This window comes from Sminthopsis crassicaudata, chromosome 4, assembly GCF_048593235.1.
Source record: "Sminthopsis crassicaudata isolate SCR6 chromosome 4, ASM4859323v1, whole genome shotgun sequence".
Lineage (NCBI taxonomy): Eukaryota > Metazoa > Chordata > Mammalia > Dasyuromorphia > Dasyuridae > Sminthopsis > Sminthopsis crassicaudata.
In genome coordinates, this window is record NC_133620.1 from 301,006,141 (window position 1) to 301,019,280 (window position 13,140).

The following is a 13,140-nucleotide window of genomic DNA, read 5'->3' on the forward strand; positions in this document are numbered from 1 at the left end:
ACTTAACAAAAAATTAAGCTGATGTTTTAATTTATAGATTAAGAGGGTAGGATCTCCTTCACTAAAATATCTTCACAACATGAAACTAGTATTCAGAAATATTCAATATGAAAAAAATATTTTTGGTATATCTGTGGGAACTTGAATATTCTCTTTTACTAGAAGTATAACTTGTATATGCCAAATACTATTCCTTTATTTGTCAGTGAGACAGAAAATATAAGGAGAAAAAAATACTTTAAAATATTGTTGTTAAAGAAAATAACTGATGCCAGGAAAGAAAAATATGAAAAGCTGACCCACTGTATGTATAATCCTGAAAAGTTTTTTGTACTATTATTGCATAATAAAATTAGTTTAATGAACAATTTTATAAGGGAGATGAGTTGAAGTAGTTCAGTTTTCCTGTAGTGAAAATTTCTAAGAACCAATAAAGTTAAATAAAAGATGGAGTATTTATGAGTCCTCAAATGTGGATTAAGAGATTTATAAAAATGCAAATGCATTTGAGCAATTAGAGGGACTATCTACAATGATAAGGTGTTTCTATTATAATAGGAGGGAAAAAATACATGTCTTTTCAAAATCTTCATGTATTTAGTGGTATTTGAAGGAATAAATAAACTAGAAGATTTAGTTTGCATTGGTGATTCCGAAGAAAAAAAGGTGGAGCGGGAAAAACAACAAACTAAGAAAGAATTGAAAGTAGAATGCAAGTTCTTTGAGGGTAGCATTTGTCTTTTGGGATTGCCCTGAATCACATCATTGTTGAAAAGAACCATGATGATCAGAATTGATCATCACATAAACTTGTTGTTGCTCAGTACAATGTTCTTTTGGTTTTACTCACTTCACTCAGCATCAGTTCATGTAAGTCTCTCTGAGCCTTTCAGAAAATATCCTGCTGATTGTTTGGGCATTCACTCAATTTCTAGTTTCTTGCCACTACAAAAAAGGGCTGCTATACACATTTTTGCACATTTTTTTTTTTTAATGCTCACTTTGGGATACAGACCTAGTAGAGCAATTGCAGCATTCTTTTCCAAAGTTTACTGATTTTTTTGCTGAGGCAAAGGGGATTAAGTGACTTGCCCAGGGTGACACAGCTAGCAAATGTTAAGTGTCTGAGGTCAAATTTGAACTCAGGTCCTCCTGACTTCAGGGTGGGTGCTCTATCCATTGCACCACCTAGCTGCCCCCAAAGTTTTTTGATTGAATAACTTATTCTTGCCTTTCAATTTGGTAAGTGGATGTCCAACTTGATTCAAGTCAACTAACCTTTATTTTTTTTTTTTAAAGATGGATTCTTAATAATAATTGTTTTTAAAAATTCATATTTTAACTCCTTGAAAACTAGAATTGGGGAAAGGACAATTAGCAAAAGTTATAAGATTAAGAAATAAATATATATATATATAAAGAATGAAAAAAATAAAAGGGAATGTGAGCCATATCATAAGAAAAATAATATCTGGAGAATAGATCAAGAAGAAAAAATATAAGAATAATTAGACTACCTGAAAGCTACAATTAAAACGAGAATCTTGATATCATAATAATAGAAATAATTAAAGTTTCCCCAAAGTGATAGAACAAGAAGGAAAAGTAGAAATTGAAATAAATGATTACCACCTGAAAGAGATACTATGAGGAATCCTAAAGGAATAGCATATCTGAATTCTGCAACTCCCATGTCAAGTAGAAAAAAGCAAGTAAAAAAAAAATACACATACAGTGGAGCCACAATTAGAATCACACAAGACTTAGCTGCAGCTACACTAAAAAATTATAGGTCTTGAAATATTATGTATCAAAGAACAAAAGAACTAGGGTTGCTGACAAAAATATCCTACCCACAAAGCTAAGCATAATCTTCAATGAAAAAAAAAAGGATATTCAATGAATTGCCCACTTTTCTAGATTTTGTTGCATAAAGATCCAAAAAAAAAAAAAATCAGATAAACATTAAAGACTAGTTTCAAGAAACTGAAAAAGGATAAATTGTAAAAAAAAAATTGTAAAAGGATAAATTGTTTTATACATGGAAATGTAAATCATATGTCCTTAGTAAAGGGTAGTTGGGAAGAAAAATTGGGTTAGAACTGAGTATGATGTGATTCTAAGAACCAAAACTGTAGGAAATGGTTAAAAAAATAGAGAAACAGAAGACAATCAAGCATAATACAACTTTACATAGATGTACATGAACATGCATGTGCATATGACTATAGTTATGTATATGTATGTATGTGCATTTATTTTATACACTTTCTTGAAATAGAATTATATTATGTCATATTTTGAATCCTCTCATGTTCTGTTGTATACATAGCAGTGCATTTTTTTCTTTTTTGTATTTGTTTTAAATAAATACATAAAATTCAATATATTATATTTTCAATTTCCAATTGTCTTTATCCTCCCAACATTCTTCCATCCATTGAGAAGACAAGAAATATAAAACCCATTACAAATAAGAAGTCATGAAAAACAAATTTCTTCATTAGCTATTTTATGAGAAATAAGCAAGAAAAATAAAGAAATAATATATTTCAGTTTGTGCTCTGAATCCATCAGTTCTCTATCTGGAGATAGTAAGCATTTTTCATTGGGAATCTTTTGGAATTGTGGTGGATCATTGTGTTGAGCAATGTTGATCAGATTCACAATTATTATCTTTATAATATTAATATGACAACATAAATTATTCTCCTAGTTCTGCCTAAATAACTTATGTATACATATATAACTATATAACTGTTCATTTATATTACCAGATTTTTCTGAAATCATCTCCTTTATCACAAGTGTTCCATCAATTAATATATCATAATTTGTTCATTCATTGCCCAATTGATAAATGTCCCTTCAGTTTTCATTTCATTTACAAAAAAAACTCCTATAGCATTTTTGTACAGATGAACCCTTTTCTCTTTTCTTTGTTCTTTTGGGCTATAATAAGGGAATTGTACAGTTTCATAACATTTTTTTTGGAGCAGAGTTCCAAATTGTTCTCCAGAATATTTGGACTAGTCAACAACTCCACCAGTGGTGCATTAGTATACCACTTTTTCCACATCCTCTCCAATATTTGTCATTTTCATTTTCTGACTTTATTTTTGCATTTGTCTTATTATTGATTATTTAGAATATTTAATATGAATATTTATAGTTTTGACTTCTGAAAATTTCTTTTTTATATGTCTTGAGACTTGGGTCATAAATTTGGCTCAGTTTTTTGTATATTTTAGAAATGAGTCCTTTGTCAGAGAATCTTGTTGAAAAGCCTACAGTTTTCTGCTTTTCTTCTAAATTTTATCTGCCTCGATTTTGTTTATATAAAAACACTTTATGTAATCAAAATTATTTATTTTACCTTCCTTGAACTTCTCTGTCTCTTCATTATGTATAGATCTGACAGATCATTTCTTCCATGATCCTCTAATTTGCTTTATGTATCCATTTTGAACTTCTCTTGACAGTATGAAATGTTTATCCCTTATGGCTTTTTCCAGTTTTCTGAGCAGTTTTTGTCAAATAGATGAGCACTTTGAGTTTATTAAACAATAAATCACAGCTTATTTTCTAGAATTTTCTATCTTCTTAACTTCTTTCTTATTTATTTTATGGTTAGATTTATCTTTCATCTGAGAAGAGTAATTGAGATCCCCTACTATGATAGTTTTATTACTTCTTTCTGAAACTCATTTAACTATTCTTTTAAGAATTTAAATGATATAACATTTATTGCATTATTGTACAGTTTTATACAATATTAATGTTAATTCATTGGCTATAACATTTTTAGCAAATGGTAATTTTCATGTTTATTTCTTTTAATGTATCTGGTTTTGCTTTTGCTTTGTCTAATATAATGATTACTATTTTTGCAATAGTATTTGGATTACCTTCTATTTTATGAATGATTTCATCCCATTCACATTCTGAATTATAATGACTAATTTGTATGTCTTTCCATCCATTTTTTCTTATCCTTCTTGTTTTTACCCTGTGTTTTCCTCACAAGTCTGTTTTGCTTCTGACCATAGCCTCCTTTAATGTACCCTTTCTTTTCATCCCTCTCTGTCTTTCTCCCTTTTCCCTCCTACTTCCCTGTTGGGTAAGATGAATTTCTATACCCAAATATATGTGATTTTTCAAGTGTTACTTCGGCCCCCATTATCTCCTCTATGGTAAAATTCTTCTTACATGTCTTAATTTATAAGAGATAATTTTCTTTTTTCTTCCCTCTTTTTACCCTCTCCCATTCTTTCCCACCCTCTCCTATTGCATCCCTCTTTCTCTCATTCTCTCATTTGCCTTTTGAATCATTCTAAAGTAGTAGGATCACCACTCATTCCCTCTAAATTAACTCTTCTAATGAAGCTATTGAAGTTAAAATTCTGATGGTTTACATGTATCATAGGAATGTAAATGGTTTAATCTTATTTAATCCCTTATGATTTCTCCTTCATATTTATCCATTTATGCTTCTTTTAGTTCTTATGTTAGGATGTTAAATTATTCATTTTGGGTCTTTTCGTTAGGGATGGCTCAACAGTTCCCTTTGTATTAAAAGTCCATTTTGCCCTGTAGAATTATACTCATTTTTTTTTTGGGGGGGGAGGTTATTCTTAATTATGATTCTAGCTTTTCATTCTGAAATATTATATTCTATATTCTAAACCTTCCATTTTTGTTATATTAGCTGCTAAATATTATATAATCTTGATCATATTTTTATGGTATTTGAATTATTTCTTTTGGCCTATTAATAGTATTTTCTCCTGAGAATTAGATTTCAAATACATCATTGCTGGGAGTTTCTATTTTGGGATTTCTTTTAGGTGGTAACTATGGATTATTTCAATTTCTTCTGGTAGTGTATGTGTGTGTGTGTGTGTGTGTGTGTGTGTGTGTGTGTGTGTGTGTGTGTACACATATATGTGAAATTTCCTTTTCTAATTTCTTGAAATATAATCTCTACTTTTTTTATTCATTATTCTCAGGTAGTCTAATGATTCTTAAGTCTCTCTTTGACTTGTTTTTTCTGTCACTTGTTTTTTTTCTATGATGAATTTCACATTTTCTTCTTTTTTTTCAATCTTTTGACTTTTGTTTTATTGCTTCTTGATGTCTCACAGAATCATTAGTTTCCTCTTAGCTAATTTTTATTTTTAAGGAATAATTTTTTCATTTAGTATTTGTGTGTGTGTCTTTTACTATTTGACTGATTCTGATTTTTAAGGAGTTACTATCTTTAGTATTTCTTCGTACCTCTTTTTACTAAACTATTCATTATCTTTTCACAATTTTCTTGCTTAGCTTTTTTTTTCTTGCATCAACTTTCCCCCTAACACTCCTGTTTGATTTTTAGTGCCTTAAAAAAGAAATCTCTCTTTTAGCTAATTCTTTGGGACTTAAGTCTAATCCTAATTTTTAGTTGAGGTCTTGTTTATAGATGTTTTTAAGATATTGTCATCTGACAATGACTTTTTATATTTGTGACTTTAGTTCTGTGTCATAAGTTCTAGTTGGGTAGGTTTTTATGGTCAGGTTCCATTTTTGTTTGCTCCTTTTTTTTTTCCCAACCTACTTTTTGATGTTGGACTTTTTATTAGCTTTTCCAACTTCTTAGAAGATCTCTTTCCTCCCAGACATTCAGTCCCCTAATTGTCCCTAGATACTGGGTCACTTTCTGCCACAACCCACTGGGACTTTTGCTTTGCCATGCTTTGGCTGCTTGTACCACACTTCTGTCCAGCCCAACCCATCAGTCTACAGATTTTTCCTAAACTGTTCTGGAGTGAAAAAATTACACACTGTGCTTTTTTTTTTTTTTTTTTTTTCTTTCTTCACTTTCCCAATCACAGTTCAGTCTGGTTTGCTTTTTAAATTGTTATGGAGGCAATTGTGGAAAAGCCAAGGCAAAAAATGTTGCCTTGCTTTCTGCCATCTTGACTCTGCCCTTTAACAGATCTTTGTTAAACACCTATGAGGCTGGTACTCTGCTAAGATCTGAGTATTCAAAGCAAAGTCAAAAAGGAAAAAAAAAAAAATAATAACCCCTGCTTTTAAGGAACTTACAGTTTAATCAGGGAATCAATGTGTAAACAACTATGGATAAGAAAGATATCCTCAAGATAAACTGAAGATAATTACAGAGGGAAGGCACTAAAATTAAAGAGGATTGGGGAAAGTCTTCTTTTAGAGTTGGAACTTTAGCTAGGAATAGAAGGAAGAGATGAAAGAGGAATAGAAGGAAGAGATAAAAAGCTCTGTCGGTTAACTAGATTTTGGTTGTTTAAAGCTTTTGGTTTCTTTTGCCCTTGTAATTATAGAGCTTCATTGCTGTACTTAGTGCATTATATGTAAATTATAACCAAAACAGTGGCTCTTAACTTTTTGAGATATAGTTTCCATGTTGTCATCAATCTTATTAATGGAATAAGCATTCTGTTAGACAAAATACATGTTATTATCAGTAGCATTAAAAATTTGTTCCAATCCAACATCAAATCATGTCTAGTGGAATTTATATAGTTATCTGTTAAGGGACAGGTCAATTTTCTGAGAGCCTCCACAGCTGTGGATCATAGCATCTGAAGGAGTTGCAGGGCAGCCTTGTTGACACAGGTGTTACGAACTGGGAATGAGATAAATTGGAGGCAGAGGAGAGGGGTCAAATAATGCAATGGCCTTTCAGTTAGAGAGGTCAGAGAACGCAACTGGCTCTCGGTCTCCTTGTTTTATCCTTTCACAAGAGGAGATCCATTCTTCAGGTCTGGGTTGGATCTCCAGAAACCACTGTCAGGTGGTTCCCGTGTATTTCAGCAGCTCCCATGTATTCCAACAGTTATCAAAAGGTTATCCACAAGACTGCATTTTCCTACTATATACATGTTTATTTTCTTTGTATTTTTTTTTTATTTTGGGAAACCATAATACATACACTGTCAGAAAAGCCCAATTATGTTCACTATCTTCCCTTAATCCAATTGCATATTTGCTAGATAATCATCATCTTTGTCATCAAGACAGTTTTGAAAAATTAAATAAAAATACATTGGAAAGGATGTATTTGTTGTTCACCCTTAGAAATCCAAGCTTACTTTTCCAGAGGATTCCCTGTAATTAAAGAGATAGCAAAATTTGGAGCTAGGTAATAGCATATTAAAATAGAGGAAAACAAAAAAGCAGTTTATATCACCCAGGGTCTTTTATTCTATGGCTATAAAAGTGCTATATTTACTTGTGCCATGATAGAACCATGAAATATTTTACAATTCTGTTGGCCTAGAAACAGTTCATGGTTGTCTTAAGAAAACTGTAACCAAGTCATATTATATACCTAGAGAGTATAAGCACCAGTAAGTCTTTGTAATTTGTAAGCATAGAATTAAAAACAAAAACAAAACCAAAAAAAAAAAAAACAAAAAAACAACTCTTTATATTCATTAAAAATTTTTGCCAATTATTTTCTTTCTTCTCTTACTTCTCCCCTTCCTGATACAGAAAGCAGTTTGAAATAGGTTATATATATATGCAATCAGACAAAACATATTTCCATAGTAATCATGATATGAAAGAAGACATATATCCAAAGGGGAGGGGGGGTATGAGAAAAATAAAGAAAGTGAAAAATAGCATGTTTCTATCTTCATTCAGATTCCATCAGTTTTTTCTCTAAAGGTAGATAGTATTTTTCATCATGAGTCCTTTTGAAATTGTCTTATATCATTATATTGCTGAGAATGGCTAAGTCATTCATAGTCTAAAATCATACATTATTGCTCTTATTATACTAGAAAGGATTTCCATCAGATTGTAAGGAGGTTGAACAGTTGGCCATGGGTCACTTTGCTGGCCCAGAGTATAGCATTCAATTACATTGTATCTAGGTCACAGTAGCAGGATGAGGAGAAATTCTAGTAAACCAGAACCAATGGCTATAGGGGATTAAGAACCCAGATCATAGTTCCAGGACAGAAATGAGTGTTTGTGGTCATTTATAGAACAGACCATAGGCCAGGAGAGCAGTGAACACAGCTCTCCTTCAGTCAAATTATTTTGTGTAAAGACTGAGTTAGGTCCCTGTTGACCTCAGGATCAGCCAGAGTCAGGATCAACAAACGTCCTTGGTTTTTAGGGGTAGAAGTAAAGGAGATGAACGAAACTGCCACAAGCTCTCCACCTACCACCCTCCCTTCTCTTCGTTCTCCTCCAAAGTGACTCTGGCTTGTCTTATTCCAATCCCTCCTATGATTATCTGTATATACCAAAAGATGAAGCCAGCACAGAATAGTGAGAAGGGCCATTTTTCCAAGCATATGCTAATATTGTCCAATAGGTAATTAGCCTTAAGTGCTCGGTTGTCTGATTTCAGTGTACCTATTCAGAGTTTCAGCCCTTTACAATTTTGTATGAACTAGAAACTTACAGACCCCACTCAGAATTAGCTCCCCAAACAGAAAAACCTGAAGCTAAGGACAGTGCATGCCCCCTACACTTTGGGAACAGAGCCTAACTAGCATAAAGCTAAAAGTCAAGAAATAACCTGGAAAAATGAGCAAGCATTGAAAAAAGAATCTAACCATAGGAAGTTACTATTGTGGCAGGAAATATTTAAAAAAACAGATTCAGAAGAGGAAAAAAATGTCAAAGTGCAGATCCTCAAAGAAAAAGACAAATTGGCCTTAGGCACAAAAATAACTAGTGAAAGAGCTCACAAAGGATTTTAATAAACCAAATATGTAACAGAGATAGAAGCTAAATTGAGAAAAAAAATGAGAGGGATGGAAGAAGAAAATAACTAAAATCCAGACTAGGCCAAATGGCACAACAATCTGATAAAGAGAACTCTAAAAAGTAGAATTGGCCAAATGAAAAATGAAGACTAAAAGTTCACTCAAGAAAGCAATTCCTTAAAAATTTGAACTGAGCAAGTAGAAGCTAAGGACTAATCTGGAAAATAAATTGAGAAGAGTTAATTTAAAAGTTATTAGATTATCTGAACACTATGATTTTTTTTTTAAATGAGCTAGATATTATATTTCAAGAAATTTACAAGGAGGATTCTGGTGGCAGAGCCAAGATGGCAGAGATGACACACATTTCTCTCTGACCTTCTCTGCAACCTTCACACTAATTACAAAATCAGCCTCTGAATTAGCTCTGGACCGGCAGAACCCACAAATTTTGAGAGTGCAACAAGTTATCAGCAAAAGATAATTTTGAAGATCACCAGGAAAGTGTCATTTCAATTGGAAATGGGAGGAAGGTAGCCAGCACAAGCAGCTGAGTACAAATGCCAGCACAGACAGTGCAGAGTCCCTGGCTGGTGCAGATTCAGTGTGGCAGAGAATCTACAAGTAGGAAACAGACCAGAAAAGGTCTGTTTCAAATGGAAATGTAAGGGAAGCAGCGAAGCACAACTGAATACAAATGCCAGCACAAAAAGCACAGGAGTCCCAGGGCAGGATGGATTCTGCAGGCTGTGCAGCAGTGCAGATTCGGCCTGGCAGAGAATTTGTGGGGAGAAATCTACAGCAGTGTTAGCCACTCTATCCTGTTTGCAAGCCAGTAGATCAGCAGAAAAGTTTTAAAGCATCCAGTGCAAACACAAAAGATTAACAGTGAAACTTGAAACTCCAGAATCTAAGATCCTGGCCACACCCACCCAGCACTGGGAGTGAATCAGCACTGACCTAGCACAGGAAAACTCCCCACCCTAAAGACAGACTTTAACTTAAAAAAAAAAAAAAAAAAAAAGAGTATAAAATTAAAGACAACTCTGACGATAGACAGCTTTTATGACAAAAGAGTAGAACAGATTTCAAACCCTGAGGAGACTAAAAACAGATTGTCTCCAGATGAAGCCCCCAAAGGCAATATACATCATACAAGGCTCTCCAAGAAGAAATTTTAAAAGATCTTAAAAGAGACCTAGAAGAAAAATGGGAAAAGGAAATGAAAAATTTGCAAGAGGGTTTGGAAAAGGCAAAAAACTCTTTGAAAGATAGATTTGATAAAGTGGAAAAAGAAAGCAACTCCCAGAAAAACAGAATTTGTGAAACAGAAAAAGAAAATAACTCCTTAAAAAACAGAATTTGTTAAATGGAAAAAGATATTCCAAAAGGCAAAGGAACTAGGAATGCAGCCAAGAATAAATTACCCTACTAAATTGAGCATTTTCTTTCAGGGAAAAAGATGGACATTCAATGAAACGGGTGAATTTATTTCTGATGAAAAGACCAGAGCTAAACAAAAAAATGTGACTACAAATATAGAACTTAAGAGAAGCATATAAAGGTAAAAGGAAAAGAACTCTTTTGAGAATTACATTTTAGTTATGTGTATACATAGAGAGTGCATATGTAATCTGATTTTACTGTTATAATATAATAGTTTTCTTTGCCTCTTCCTGATATGTAATTTCCCTCACTTTACCTCCACTTTCCCCTTTTTTTCCAGTACATTCCCCTTTCCCCCTCCAGTTTCTTTTATATATTGTATTGAAGGAAAGAAGGGAGGGGGATGAACATTGTGTGAATCTTATTCTCATCAGATTTGGCTCAAAGAAAGACTATTAGACATACTTGGTTTCACCAAGAAACTTCTGTCACCTTATAGAAAAGTGGGAGGGGAAAGGGGAAAAAAGGAAAAGAGTAGGCTAAATAGAAGGGAAAACAGAAATAGTAAGGGAAAGGTAAAAGAAAAGGGAAGGGTCTTTAAAAGGGAAGGACTGTCTGAGGCAAGTAGTGCACATAAGTATAATACTGGGAGGAGGGAAACGGGAAAAGGAAAAAGAAAAGTCTTAATTTGGGGTTAATAAGATGAGAGGAAATACAGAATTAGTAAATGTGAATGGGATGAACTCTCCCACAAATACATAAGCAGATAGCAGACTGGATTAAAAGCCAGAATCCTACAATATATTGTTCACAAGAAACATATTTAAAGCAGAGCGATACGCACAGAGTAAAGGTAAAAGGCTGAAGCAAAATTTGTTATGCTTCAGGTGAAGTAAAAAACAAACAAAAAAACAAGCAGACAAACAAACAAAAAAAACAGGAGGTAGCCATCCTGATCTCAGGTCAAGCAAAAGCAAAAATTGATCTAATTAAAAGAGATGCTAAATGGTACCATAGATAATGAAGCAATATCAATATTAAATATATATACTATCATCTAAATCCCTAAAGGAGAATTTAAAAGAGTTGCAAGAAGTAATCGACAGTAAACTATAATAGTGGGAGATCTCAACCTTGCTCTCTTAGAACTAGATAAATCAATTACAAAATAAATAAGAAGTTAAAGAGGTAAATAGAATACTAAGAAAACTAGATATGATAGATCTTTGGAGAAAATTGAAGGGAGACAGAAAGGAGTACACTTTCTTCTCGGTAGTTCATGGAACCTATACAAAAATTGAACATATTTAGGACATAAAGACCTCAAAATCAAATGCAGAAAGGCAGAAACAATAAATGCGTTTTTTCAGATCACTGAAAGTCAATAAAAATTACATTCAATAAAGGGCCAGGGTAAAATAGACCAAAAAGAAATTGAAAACTAAATAATCTCATCCTAGGAATGAATGGGTGAAACAGCAAATCATAGACACAATCAGTAATTTCATTCAAGAGAATGACAATAATGAGGCAACATGCCAAAATTTGTGGGATGCAGCCAAAGCAGTAATAAGGGGAAATTTTGTATCTGTAGATGCTTTAATTGCATAAAATACAGAAAGAGATCAATAAATTGGGCTTGTAACTAAAAAAGCTAGAAAAAGAACAAATTAAAAAACCCCAATCAAATATCAAACTTGAAATTCTAAAAATAAAAGGAGAGATCAATAAAATTGAAACTAAAAAACTATTGAATTAATAAATAAAACTAAGAGTTGGTTTTATGAAAAAACCAACAAAATAGATAAACCTTTAGTTAATTTGACTAGAAAAAGGAAAGAGGGAAATCAGATTGTTAGTTTCAAAAATGAAAAGGGATAACTATCCACCAACGAAGAAGAAACTAGAGCAATATAGGCGTTACTTTGCCCAACTTTATACCAATAAAATTGACAACCTAAGTGAAATGGAGGAATACCTACAAAAATATAGATTGCCCAGATTAACAGAAGAGGAAATAAAGTACTTAAATAGTCCTGGTTTAGAAAAAGAAAAAGAACAAGCTATTAATCAACTCCCTAAGAAAAAGAAGCACAAAGTAGGCATAGAGCCACACCTAACACCATATACCAAGATATGGCTAAAATGAGTTCATGATCTAGACATAAAAAATATTATAAACAAATTAAAATATAGGATAGTTTACCTCTTGCATTTGTGGAGGAGGTAGGAATTTGTGACCAAAGAAGAACTAGAGATCATTATTGATCATAAAATAGACAATTTTGATTATATTAAGTTAAAAAGGTTTTGTACAAACAAAACTAATGCAGGCAAGATTAAAAGGGAAGCAATAAACTGGGAAAATATTTTTACATCCGAAGGATCTGATAAAGGCCTCATTTCTAAAATATATAGAGAATTGACTCAAATGTATAATAGTGCAAGCCATTCTTTAATTGATAATTGGTCCAAGGATATGAACAGACAATTTTCAGATGAAGAAATTGAAACTATTTGTAGCCACATGAAAAGGTGCTCCTAATCACTATTGATCAGAGAAATACAAATTAAGACAACTCTGAGATACCACTACACATTTGTCAGATTGGCTAAGATAACAGAAAAAGATAATGACGAATGTTAGAGGGGATGTGGGAAAACTGGGACACTGATACATTGGTGGTGGAACTGTGAACGGGTCCAACCATTCTGTAGAACAATTTGGAACTATGCTCAAAAAGTTATCAAACTGTGCAAAACCCTTTGATCCAGCAGTGTTTCTAATGGGACTATATCCCAAAGAGATCTTAAAAGAGAGAAAGGGACCCACATATGCAAAAATGTTTGTGGCAGCTCTCTTAGTAGTTGTAAGAAACTGGAAACTATGTGGATACCCATCAATTGGAGAATGGCTAAATAAATTATGGTATATGAATGCTATGGAATATTATTGTTCTGTAAGAAATGACCAGCAGCATGATTTCAGAAAGGCCTGGAGAGACTT

General features: G+C 32.8%; 1 protein-coding gene across 4 annotated transcripts in view; it reads left to right on the forward strand.

The window, feature by feature from the left end:
• The window catches only part of STX8 (syntaxin 8), a 299,198-nt gene that overhangs the window by 217,693 nt on the left and 68,365 nt on the right, over positions 1-13,140 (forward strand). Inside the window, exon 9 of one of the 4 annotated variants that reach the window (XR_012489396.1) lies at positions 10,202-10,311. The exons of the other annotated variants lie outside the window; for them this stretch is intronic. The gene's annotated coding sequence lies outside the window, so the exon portion shown is untranslated. The remainder of the gene's footprint in view (positions 1-10,201; positions 10,312-13,140) is intronic. 4 annotated transcript variants of the gene reach the window in all.